The 13274-nt window shown below is 52.2% G+C and overlaps 1 long non-coding RNA gene across 2 annotated transcripts in view; it reads right to left on the bottom strand.

Moving 5' to 3' along the window:
• The window catches only part of LOC110408322, a 28723-nt gene extending 19190 nt beyond the window's left edge, over window positions 1-9533 (bottom strand). The window contains exon 1 of one of the 2 annotated variants that reach the window (XR_002444288.1): window positions 9390-9533. This is a non-coding gene — a long non-coding RNA (uncharacterized LOC110408322). Of the gene's footprint in view, window positions 1-3027; window positions 3187-9389 lie in introns of those variants that run through there. The other variant, XR_002444289.1, reaches the window with a different exon arrangement.

Genomic DNA, 13274 nt, shown 5'->3' with positions numbered 1-13274 from the left:
ATTCTGGGAAGTGAGAAACAAAATACTTTGTTAAAACACTTGTGGATGTACCAGTGGCTGACGAGAAGAGAGACGAAGTCAAAATCACACTTCAACCACGAATACCATCGGGGATATGGGCCGATACCTTACTTATGTCATGATTTACCAAAACCAGATGGCACAGTGGTGGACACACCATGCCCATGAACGCCTTGCTCAATGCTACAAAGTTAGTGCAGTCTCTTTAACTCACTGGTCTCAGTGCCAAGTACTCATTTAGCACAGATAAATCTGCAATGCTCAGACCCAGGCCTTGCTCCAACCTCTGCACAGCTTGAGAAGTCTCTGAGCCCGATGCCCTGCTTTGGACTCATTTCTAAGTGTTTCGTGGTCAGATTTTCAACTGCGTTTTGTCTCATTCCTTCTAAACCCTTTCTCGGGTTCCAATCCCTCTCATAATTAGCCTGAGTACATAATATATCAGCACACCTCTGTCCTGTCAACATGAATGAAGGCTACACCAAATAGAGAAGTAAAACTGAGAAAGCAGCATCCAGCTTGCTGCAGAGCTCTTCTTCAGAAAAAGCAAAATCCCACTTCAAATCTCACAACTCTGTGATGATAGGGCTATTTTCAGGGAAAGAAGTAAAATTCAGAGAAATGGCACTTATGCTGTGGGAAATACTGTTTTCCAAAAACCTTGGCTACCATAGTAACGTGATTTATTCCATACTTGCGGCAGTGTAGTCAATTAGTTCCCTCACTGAAGACAATTATTGTGACTGGAGACATACCTGGCTGCAAGACTACTAAAAAGCTGCTCATGAGTGGCAAAGCAGAGCATTCTAAATTCCAAATTAGTAATTATTATTGGTGATCATGGAGGACATTTCTGGCAGTGGTTTAACCTCAGCAGTACAAAAGGGCACATTTGTTAAATGAGTGCTGGCACACCTCAATCAGCAAGATTCCAGAATGCATCCCACCACATCTGCGAATCTGTATGGCGAATAGCTAGGTGTAAAAAAAGAGAAAAGGGAAAAAATGAATTGCTACTGTATGTCTTCTTGCTTTCAGCAGCCATCACAGATATAACTTTCACCTGAAAAAACTCTAATAGAGAAGGATATACCAAAACGCAAAATTTAGGCTGATTCCGATCATTGCAAATGCAATTTCTTTGTTGTAGGAGGGAGTGTGGAAGAGCCCCGAGCTGCCCCAGCACACATGGAAAGCTTTCCCTGCCTTCACTACCACCAGTGGCATTGGCCATCGCTGGATTGCCTCGGCTCATCGTCATGCTAGCTGCACCGCACTTGCCATGGCTTTTCTCCAGTGTAAGTGTGAGCAGACGTATGGCTGACATTACCTGACTACAGCTCTTGTTCAAATCAATAAGCTGCTAGCAGAACTGTTCCAAACACACACGCCAGAAATGGTTTTTGTATCTTCCTTGGAAATGTCAGATACTGACCACTGGGGGAAAAACAAAAAGACAGGAAAAAAAAAAAAAGAAAAGAAAACATCTGTTATAATCCTCCCAAAGGAACACATAAAAGCTTTGGGGCTGTTTTTGCACAGCCTCAAGGCGCTGTATTCATCTAAAAGAACCTTTTGTAAAGCTGCAGTTTGTTGTTGTTAGTCTTTATCCAAACTACCTGCGGTTGTTCTTGTTCTTACAAAGCACCACAACGGCATCTCCCAAGTGCAGGTGCCCAAGGAATGGCCTTTCCCAGAAATTTGTTCCTAATATACAGCTGTGTTCCAGGACAAATGAAGCTCACCCTCTGCAGGGTGGACAGGATGGCTGTCAGCCCCACTACTGCTACCAAAGCACTGTGATTCCACATTTACATGCTGCTAAGCCCACAGCAGCCCAGCTCTCCCAGGAATGATTCCTGCTGGCACAAGGGTGGTGAGACCTGAGAAACCTTCTGGAGGAGACAGCATGCTGCCCTGACTCTGGTGGAGAATCTGACTCCTGGACTCTAATGCAAATTAGTGCCTGCTTTCCTTCTCCTACAGCCCATTCAAGTATGATCTCATTAGGGTAAGCATGCTTGAACCTTCCTTCCACCTCAGGCTGGGTCACCTCGAGAAATAGCAAGTTTGTGAAGGGCCATGGTGGCAGAGGAGGTGGAGGGCAGAGCCCCCGATGATCAGGAGTCTGGGTTTGGTTTTGTACGCTTGGTCTGTTTTGTCCTTGGAGCTGGGGAGTCTACCAGCAGTTACATGAAGCTCCAGTGGTAGCCAAAGCGAAAAAAAAAAAACACAAAACACTATAAATTTAAGTAGGATAGCAGCTGGGAAACGGAGAGGGAAGATGTTTGATAACTGCGAGTCTTGGAGTATAAAAACAATGTCCTTCTGACACTGGTAAGTAGAAGCAGGCCTCAGATTTCATGGAGTTTTCTTGGACTTCATAGCAACAAGACAGAAAGCTGGCTCCATTTCATCATAGTTATCTGCACTAAGGCACCCCTCCACCCTTGGAGGAGATTAGTAGTGATAATGCATCTGGTACCTGCCCCAGCAATAACAGATCTATGTGGAGAAGATTACAAGAAATTGTTTGGACTCCTGCCCAGTCCTAGAAGCCCTACCAACCATTTCCATAAGTCCCATCGGTTTTTATGGCCTGTCTCTCAAGAAGGCTGCTGAAACCTACATGAAGGAGAGACTTTAAAAAGATTTTTTTGCAGACATTTATTTCTGGCCAAATTATGATTGCTTGGAGGAAAAAGAAGCCACCATACAAATCATGTTAGAGACTTCAGCAGGAACTCACAAACCCATGCAGAACTGAGATAAGCTAAAAAAAGCAAGAGCATCCAGGAAGGAAAGACAGACCAGCCAGCCAAATGCAACTCTAATTCCAACCCATGACAGACCCCTGGGGCAGCTCCAAAGCCACTTAGCACAGGCGTGGAGGAGGGCCAGGAGGAGATGCTGGCACCAAAAGAGCAGCTCTAGCAAGTCTAGCGTACAGTTCTGCGAGGGGACAGGCTCCGATGCGCTCAGACCCCAGCGCTGCACAGCTCCCACCTGCACAGTGCTCAGACCCATGGCTCCGGGGACAGCGAGGGCCTTGCGCTCCCTGCACAGAAGAGCGCACGCTGCGTGCGAGCCTAGGAAACCAGAGCAACAGCACATCTGTTAACGACACAAAAACATGCTGGCAGCGCTCAGCGCCGCTTGGCAGGGAAACCTGTATCAACTGTCTGCGGGCCAAGGTCTAAAGGGCAATCCGCCTCTGGAGATGGCTGCAGCTCCGAGGAGCGGCATCCTGCAGCTGAGCGGGTGCCCCCGCAGCACACAGCCCCAGGGGTGCTGCACAGTGCCCTGAGTGTGCCCAGGAGGACCAGGGAGGAGAGTACATGGAGCATCCCGAGAGGCGAGGGGCTGCATCCCCTCCCGATGGCCCTCAGTCCCTTGGAGGCTATGACACACCACTGCAGTACCTACCAACAAGCAGCTCTCTCCCATAACCTTTGGAAGCAGAAGCTGGAAGCTCCTTCCCTTCCTGTTGCTGGGGAGCAGGTCCCAACCTCCTGGTCCAGGTGCTGGGGATGCAGAGGAAGGCCAGGGAGGGCAGCTGTTCCCCAGACATTTATGGTGGTAACAGTTTATTTTGAACTCTGAATTTGAACAGAAACTGTGTTGCACCTTAAGTGTCACTGCTAGGCAGAAGGAGAGTCATGAATCTTCAGCAATCTTCCCCAAACCATAATTTTCAGACAGAAAATGAATATACATTGGAAGAAATACTCCAGCTGTGAGTGCCTCAGCGAAGCAATTAACGAAGGCAGAGTCTCACAGCCAGTGCAGTCCGCTCTGTCCCTGGGCTGCTGAGCCCTTCTCCCGTCCTTCTTTCTCCTCATCGCTCTGCTTATTGTTTGCTTCATTGTTAATCTTACCTAATTTAAAAATAGGAAATTGATTTCTTATGTATCCATTACAAACCAAATCATTTCTTTATTACAGCAAGGATCATATTTCATAAGCAAGTCATGGAAAATTAAAACCATGCCTGTTGCTTTGATGAAATAAAGGAGGGAAATGCTGGAGGGAAGGCACTGACAGCTGGGGGCTGTCATGCAACCAGCAGTGCAGGTTAACTCTTTGCAGTACCCACAGCTCCTGCAGCTGCATTTTCCTCCCACAGACTCCTGCCAGTAGTGCTAAGCACTCCATTACTGCTAAAACTCCAAAGTCTCTAACAGAGGGAGAGCAGCCCCCTGGAACAAAGCAGGGCAATGGTCTTGGTGCTGCAGATTATTTTGCTAACAGGTTTGCAGCGTGCCTGTGTGCCCAAGCAGATGTTTCCCAGTGCCAACACCACTGACATTAGGTGTCTGACAGTGCTGCTGCAATGTGCACAACACAGGAACCCACTCACCAGCCCCATGTCAGCACCACAGCCCTCACAGCACACACCGTTCCAGCAGGCAGAGGGCAGGGGGAAGGAGAACCGCCTTTGTCCAGGGACAGATCGGGTCAGACCACACATGGGTTATGTCAGGACAGCAGGGCAGACCACAGCTTGTTAGCAGCGCGCTGTGACTTGGCACAGATGGGGAATTAAAACAAAATCCGTTGTATGCATCACCAGGGATTTATGGACTGCTCTGTGAACCTCGCAGTGAAGAAGGCAGGACATTGGTGCTCCGAGAAGTAATCCAGATAAGCACTGTGGCTAGCGGGGCCTTGCAACATTCAACCCAAAGTTCATCAGCTCTGTCATTACCATGCTGATCTCTAGGAACTGCAGCCAAAGAAACAAAGCCTCTAATTTCCCTATCAGAAAGAAAAAGATCAGTGATTTATCTCTGCACAGTATGTTTTCAATGGTGTGTTACATAGAGACGTGGCCATACACATGCACCGTGCCTGACGACAAGGGATGAACAGAGCTGTCAGAACCACAAGAGACAAACCACATGAGAGAAGGGCGGCAGTGGAGATCATCCTGGAGCAGCAGTCTGTCTTTGGGAGCGCACCCTTCTGAGCCAGAAACGACTTTCCTTCACTTTGGGATAAGACTTCCACTTTGAAGCAAGCAAGCAAGCAAGGTTCTGAACCACAGGCCGCATCCTTGCTGAAGCATTCCACGGCTCAAGGCTCTGCTGTTCTCTCTGGAAGCTAAGGCTGGTGAGATTGTCACACCAAAGCAATCCTTACACCAACCGAGAGGCTGGGAACACTTCCACCTCACCCAGCCCTTCCTTTCCCTGGGAGGAGGCCAGGGCAGCGCTTGTGTCCTGACAGCAGGCAGCCGCACTTGCCAGTTTGTTACAAAGAGCTTCCCAAGCAGCCAGCCAAAAAGTCCTTTTAAAACTCTTTATGGTCTTTTTGTGCCGCTGGTTCTCAGAACTGGAAAACAAGTTTTGACATCGGCAGGAGCGGAGGAAACAGACGCCTTCCAGGAACACCCTGCGCTGGCTCTTCTGCCCCCCACCGAAGGGTTATCTAAAACCATGCCCCTGGGAGAAGCGTGCTCTGCACTCCTTGCTGCCAACTTCTCTGCTGGCAGCTGTTACGTGGAACCAACTAATAAAGATCCCAAGAACAGTGTGTGTAATTACTGCCAGCTACCGCCACGCAGCTCCAAGACCGGCTGGACCAGCCCCTGTAGGATTCTCCTGTGCAAAGGCATTTCAGTTCTCCGTTACAGGACAGGCGCTCTGCTGCTTCCTAGTCTATCACATCACCTCTTTCTCCAGCTTTGCCAGAAACTCGCTCTTCTCTATAGTTTCTATCAGCATATTAAATGATTATCAAACACATTTTACAAATCATTTTCAAAAAGTTTCTCATTTGGGAAGCATCCTCCAGGAGTTCTGGCAAGTATTTGTTTTGATGGTGTATTTGATAAAATAGTCCCCCCCAAAAAATATCGGAAACACCGAAACGTGCATTTGCACTCACACAACAGAGCAGCCTCACCCTGCTAATATTTTAATGGAACCATTGGATGTTTTCATCAGCTGCATTTGACACTATGACAGCAACAATAACTGCCAGACAGAAATTGAGACAAGACACAGTAATTAGGTCAAACCTTCGGGATAGAGCTGTCATCACAAGACATAAATGTACATTTCTTTCCCACTGTCAAAGCTCCATAAGCTGTGTTCTTGCTATGGCTATCTAAGCGTGATAAAGATGTGGAAGCAACGAGGGTCATTCTTCCTTTCGCTATTCTTCACAGTTATCCTGTGTTTAATTGATCTGGATTAATTATTTAAGGTAAATTCAGCTTTCCTGACCTAATGGCAACATGTAAACTGATTAAGTTTACAAAGCCAGCAAAACGATCTGTGCAGTGAGACCAGCTCCTGGCGTGCGCTATTGAGGCCAAGGGATCCCGTGTCGCTGCCAAGGACACAGCAGTGAGCACCGAGGTGTGCTGGGGTCCCTCAGGGAAGGGCTGGGCTGCCCCCTCCCCTAGAGCCTCTGGGAGGGGGAGGGGCTTTCCAGGAGATTTCACTTCGTTTTGGTGCTGAGCCTGGAAGTGGGGAAAGCAGTGCCCTGTTCGGACTGGTAAGCAATGCGGGAAAATTGATTCCTGGAGTAATGTATGTGCATCAGAAGAAAAAGATTTGTTTGGGTATCTGCAGCAATCCCCAACTCTTCTGGCCAATTGCTACGGCAGGTACACAGATAAATGAGAAGAAAACACTCCTCGGTGTGCTGGCTGCAGGGAAGCAGTAGATAAGGGAGATAAGGCAGCAAGTGAAACTCTCTTGGTTGCAAACACAGCCCTGGGTAAAGGCTGCTCAGCCACAGCAGAAATGCTGCTTTGGTTGCTTCCAGTGGCAGCACCTCCAGGCACAAACAGGACAGTAACTGCTATCCCATGAGAAGCCCATTGTACAGAGAGCCCAGAGCCCTCTCTGCAGCCAGAGGAACCCAGGGGAGGGCTTTCAGCCTCAAGCCAAGGTCTCCATTCCCAGGAAGCAGGCACTCCTGTGCTGGTCTGCGTGAAGGTAAGAGCTCTGTGATCTCACAGAATGCAGAAGAGAGAGAAACATGGGCACCAGAGGTTGGTCCAGCGGCCAGCACCGCCTGCAGCACCCTCCCAGAGCTCCCACCAAAACCTGCCCCTGTCAGAGTTTGCACTGACACCAGAAGGAGAGGCACAAAGGCAGCAGCACCCATCCCCTCCAGCTCCAGCCTTCCTGGCCACTTGAGTGCTCTAACCCCAAACCCTCTGAGGAGCAAGAACTTCCTTGCCATGCTGCTGCCCCAGGCTCCCAAACCATCTCGCCCCTCTTTACACAGAGATTCATGGAGCCCTCATAAGGCCACATCACAAAAACTGATGGAGGCTTTCTGCCCAACTGCTGAGACTTTTACATCCCAGCACTTCCTTCCCTGTATTTATTGCTGCTCTGTTTTCTACCTCTGGGACCTGAGCAAGCCATGGAACCTGGATTAAAAACGCCACAGAAGAATTCAAGCCTAGACACAGCCAAACTTTGGTTTCCAATGAAACAAAACAAAAGGCTGCAATGAAGTAACCACCTCAGCGGCTCTACAGCCACGTAGTAAGTGTTGCCAGGGGAGCTGAGGGGAGATAAAACCATACCACCCCTCCAGAAGTGTCCAAATCCAAACTGATTTTTCAGCAATGTTTTCCACCACTCCAACTCCAGCAGAAATGGTGGATAAGCTGCATTAAAAAAGATGTTTTAAGAAGGGACAGAAAAATTCCTCTGTCCTAGAGGGACAGCAGGAAGGCATTTCCTTCCTGGGCTTCATTCCTGAGCTGCTGGACATCCTCAGCTCTCAGTCCTTGAGCAGGGGACAAAGCAGCCCTCAGGCCTGACCCAGTGAGAGTTCAGCAAACTCAGCATTTGGTTTGGGCCACACATGCATATTGCTTTGGAGGATGATCACTGCTGCGACCCACAGAGCTGCCACGCAGCCTCATGGCAGCTACCCCGAGGTACAGGTGAGGGCAGCAGTCTAGATGGCCACTGAAGGTCTCTCCCAGCTCACACGATTCTACAAGCAGAGCACAGCCCTCCCACCCCCCTCAAGCACAAAGGAAATCAGTGCAATGGGAGGCAACTACAAGGTGGACCACAAAGACACCATCAGCAGGTGTAGGAAAGAGGCAGCTCTACAATAAGCAGGCTTATACCCACGTGTTAAAGAACACGAGAACTTACAAAGCCTGAGACCTCTGCTTTCACAAAGGGATGGGGTCACTGCGCAGCTCCCCCCGGCCCCGCTGGGCACAAACACTGCGGAATGCGGCTCCAGCTCAGCGCTGGCGTAACCTGTTTGCTCCATGCACAGCCGGCCCCGTTGGCCGGACTTTGGCCTGAGAACATTTCACTGCATGTATTAACCCAGCGTCCATCAGAGCAAACATTTCATTTTCGGGGTTTGCAGAGGTAACAGGGCCGGGTGAGGAGGGCTGCAGCCCCATTGGGCTCATGGGTCCCACCCCGGCACTGCAGACTCTGTTGTTCTTCCAAGCAGAAGCGCTGCCTGGAAAAACTGCTGCAGGGAATTTCAGTGCTAATGGGGTCCAGGATGCTGCAGGGGATGGCTGCTGCACCCACTGACCGCTGCCATGAGGCCATGGTGCTTTGCACACACACTGGAGCCCTTCACTGCCATCAACATTTAACCCTGGTGACCTAAAGCGACCCACAGAGGTGCCTCACATCTGGACACTGCCAAGGGCTCGAGCAGAGCAAATGTCACCTCTGGTGGCAGGGTGAGGCTAGCAGGTCTGTGCTCACTGAGGCCAGGAACACAGCCATGACCTGCTCACACCTGAGATAAAGCCTACAGCCCAGCTGGGCTCAGCAGTGGCAGAACTCCAGCTTATCACAAGCAGGCTTGTTGACGCAATGCCGTTTTCATATTAAGAGATAATTACTGTAAGAGCAGGGCAACATCACCTGCCTCTCCCTGCTCATCTCCCACCTCAAAAGCACAAAGCAGTCTTAAGTTTCTGTGCACTAAAAATGAAACAAATCAGAATGTTCTGCACGGCCATGCATTGCAGCTATTCCAGTAGGTCTGCTGAAGGGCTGTTAGCTGCGTGCATATAAGATTATCAATTTCTCTTACCTGTCACAAGCACCACGAGTTCTCTCAATATAGCAGTATTGTGACTACTGCAGTGCTAAAGGATCAGGGTCCCCCCCTCCCAGTTCAAGCACTGGGAGTTGCCTGGGCAGCTCTAATGCAAAGGGAGAGCGTGTGCTTATTTAATAAAACGCCCCTTCTGTTCCTGCAGACAGCTTTCCCAGGTGCAGGCAGAGCCCAGCACTCAATGCTTTGCCTTCTGCGGGGGAACGTGTACCCCGCCCAGGAGGAAACCTCCCCCCACCCTCAGGTGCAGCTCAGCAGCACTAATGGAGCTGCCCCAGCCCCGCTCCCACCTGCAAAGGGTGGAGAAGGAAGGGATGTCCCAGCAGTGGTGGCACGGGGAGGGGGAAGAGCCCTTCCCTCGGGGTTTGTCAGCGGGGTACGAGCAGCCATGCCACGCTGCAGGGTGCCCCGAGCTGCGCTCTCTCGCAGCACATCGCTCACACCGAGCGTCCAATCCCCACCCCGGCCCGTGGCATCGTGCAGTTCCCCTTCACTCGCCCCCTGGTGGCAGCGGGAGCCCGACACGGCCCGGAGCCGACGTCCCCACGGCCCCACAGCATCACGGCCGGGACCGCTCAGAGCCGGGGGCCGGGTCCTGCCTGGCAGCAGCAGCTCACGGCCCTGTCCTTGCAGCCCTGTCCTTGCAGCCCCTGCCGTACCCTCAGCGCTGCGTTTCGGGGTTCTGTGGGGGACCCAACGAGCTCTGCCAGGGCCATCGCTGCACACTCACGCTCCCGTTGCAGGCTCAGCCAAAGGGTTTTTATCAGACCTACAGCGGGAAATGAGCCCCAGAAGGAGCCGATCGATGCCTGGGAGCTCTCCCAGGCCAAAGCAGCATGCCCCGGGGCAGTGTCCCCCAGGCCCTCAGCCCCAGCACCGCATCCCTCCTGCCCGAAGCACTCAGCCCCCCCTCCCCCACTGTTTCTATTTTTCCCCTCTCATTTGGGATGAATGGTACCAAAGGAGCCCTGCTTCTCGCCCCCCTCCCCCCTCCCTCCGTCTGGCAGGTCTGTGTTATTATTAAGACACTTGAGATTATGGTTGTCTGAAAGTTGAAGAATGACAGCAGAGAACCAGATGCTGCGCACTGATGAATTACAGGGGCATTATGCAGAGGCAGCTGTGCCATATAAACGTCGGGGTTTTACGTGGTGCCATGATTTTCCATGTGGCATCGTATGGTTCCAGCATCTGGGCGTCACCGTCAATGCCTCTCGTATATTTTGCTGAGCACTGTCATTATGATAATGAAGAAATTGCAGCAGACGTTAATTGCAGTTCCCGCTGGCTATTGCAAGCAGAGGAAGGCACGGAGCGGGCTGTGGGGGCCTCTCAGCTGATGGGGGGGTTCTCACTCCCCCCTTGGCTTTCTCAGTAGCTGAGCAGAATGTGGCCATGGACTGTGTGTCCCTCCTTGGCCTCCCTGTCCCTTCCTCCATCCCCCTTCCCCAGGTGGGCCCTTGCTTTACTGGCAGGACCACGTATCTTCAGTTTTCCAATTAGTTCTGAGCTTGGAAACAGTCAAATTATGGTTCTCCTTGGACTTAAGTATCAGTGCTCTCTGCGGAGCTTGGTGTATTTGCCACAAGACTGTGTGTTTGACATTTCTACTCTCCTGCAGCCTGGGAAAATCTGAGATGAATGCAGAGCTGTTCATGCCTATAGGATGCGTTAGCATCAGGCAGGGCCTCCTGGCTGTGTCCCCATGCCCTCAGCAAGGGCTGCACAGGGAGCTGGTGATGAGCCATCACCTCCATCCCCACATGAATCTGGCAGCCAAGGGCGAGGGGAGCTGCTCCCAGGCTGTGGGTAAGGAGCAACCTCATGTCTCCAGGACTGCTCACAGCACCTGGGGTCCCAGGCCACGTGCTTGCCCTGAGCACGCTGCAAGTGGCGCTGGCAGCACATGGAGGGGAGGCTGCCAGGAGGGCACCCCAGTGGCACTGCAGCCTCAGCCCCAGGGAGGGGCCCCCCTGCATTGCTCAGCCCCACACCAGACCTTCCCTGCAGGGATAATCCGCTGTTCCTGGGGAGACTGAGGGACACTTTGGGCTGACGCCTTCATTCCGGGTGTGGGTCCCAGTGAGGGCGGCTGCCCAGCGATGCACAAAGCCTTTGGAATTCACCACTGGCATTTCCTTGCTCTGCCAGCAGCCAGGATGGGCCGGATTGCTGTCCCCTGAGTCACTCCCTGATAACCATTTATAATCATGAAGCTTCACAGATGAAACATCGCAGCTCCTCTTTGCCCCCAGCCCAGGGGAAGGCAGTCTCGTGGCATCACCGTGACTCATGGTGGGAGCAGTGCCGGTGCTCCGCCAGGCACAGGGCTGCACCGGGAACCGGCCCCATGCAGGTCACAGGGACACCACCGTGCCAGGCAGAAGTGGCAGCAGCTGCAGGCCCACTCCTTGTGCCCACCCCAAAACCCACAGCAACGATGGCCCTAAGCCTCCCCCTGAACTCCACCCAAATTGTTTCCCAAAGCCCCTCAGTGCAGGGAGCTCTGCTTCCCCTCCTCCACCCCGGCCAGACCCACAGTTCTTTCCCAATGGTTCCGTGGCGTTGCAGGTGGGACTGCTGGTGTTAAGGCAGCACCTGGGGCTGGAGGAGCAGCAGCTCCACCCGAAGGCGACGCAAACAAGTGCTGAATCCACTCGCTCTGAAGGCAGCACTCGGGGCTCACCTTTTTTTTTTCCAGTGGGCAGTGGAAACTATGATGAGCGAAGGTATGCGGCTGCAGCTTCCATGGAAAAGCACCCAGGGCTCCTGTGCCCGGACAGCGGGCTGTGCCGCAGAGCAGCGTGCCGTCAGCATGGCCAGCGGGGCCGTGCCGTGACACCGAGACAAAACAGAACCAAACTGCATTTATGCCCACTCCTGTCAGCTACCAGGAAAAGACAAAGAAAAAGAGAAGGCCGGCAGGCTTTAAAACCATGAAGAGACAAGTGGGGGTGGAGGAGCAGCGGGGGGTGCACCACTCTCTGCTCAGGTGTGGCTATCTGCACTCGTTCCCTGCAGCACTCAGCAGCCGTCGGGGCACAGCTCTGCGGGGTGACCCCAGGCGCTGCAGCATGGCCGAGGGAGCAAAGAGAGCGGTCCCCAAAGCTGGAGCGATGCCCTGCCTGCGGTGGGAAGAAAAGGCCTGGGGGACACAGAGGAGATTTTCCCAGGGGGGGGGGGGGGGAAGAAAAGGAAAAAAAGAAAACAGGGAGGGGGAGGCCGCCCGTCTCAGCGCATCGCTGCCTGGCACCTGTGTCCCGGGGCAGGCGGCCAAGCACTGGGAGCAGGCGCGGTGCCATGGCAGCAGATGGGCACGGAGCAGGCAGCCCTCGGCCCGGGGAGGGGGCGGCTGCTGAGGGCAGATTTCCCAGCTGAGAATGTCCAAACAGCTGCCAGTCTGGAGTGTGTACACCTATAATTAAGGGGGTATGTGATTTCTAATCCAGCTCAAACGGAGCTGGATTAATTGGCAAACCTAAAAATAGCACCCATGACCATGTAAGGCAAGCTTTTGTGTGCAGTTTAAATTAGGAAAGCGGGCTCTGTTCGGAGTAAGCTGGGAGAGACGGAGGCATCGCTCTGCACTGGGCCAGCCTGCGGGTGACAGGAGGAGCCCGCAGCACAGCCACGATCCCACGGCCCCAGGAGCACATGGGGCAGCACCCGTACCCCGGGAACTTCTGCTTATGGGGGAAGAGGAGGTGCCCCCCCCAGAGATCAGCTCTTGGCTGGGCCCCTCCCTGCATGCCTGGCACCTCGGGCCCCCCTTTCCCACACAGACCCCAGCAGCAGAGCAAACCCTGCTGACCGTGCTCTGCCACCGCTGCCTTCCTCAAACGCCCCACAGCCAGACTGCAAGGTTAAATTGCTTTTAATTTTTGTTTAATTATCTGCAGTGGCACAAATAACTAACAGTATCGATCTGAACTTGGCACACGAAGGCAGGTTTCTAATGGCAAAGCATATTATGGGATCGAATTATTAAATGCAGCTAATGAGCAAAAAAATGATGCGGTGCCAAGCTGAAAGAGGTTAGACTTTAAAGTTGTCACAGTTCATAAGCAAGAAAGATTCAATCACATTCTTAATCAAATATTTATATGATAATGTGCTTTAATCAAAATAACAACAATTAATTTGGAGAGGAATATATTGCCTGCTTCCTGCTCTTG

The sequence above is a fragment of the Numida meleagris genome, chromosome 19 (assembly GCF_002078875.1).
Source record: "Numida meleagris isolate 19003 breed g44 Domestic line chromosome 19, NumMel1.0, whole genome shotgun sequence".
NCBI classification, from domain to species: domain Eukaryota; kingdom Metazoa; phylum Chordata; class Aves; order Galliformes; family Numididae; genus Numida; species Numida meleagris.
This window is presented reverse-complemented; position numbering and strand designations above follow the sequence as displayed.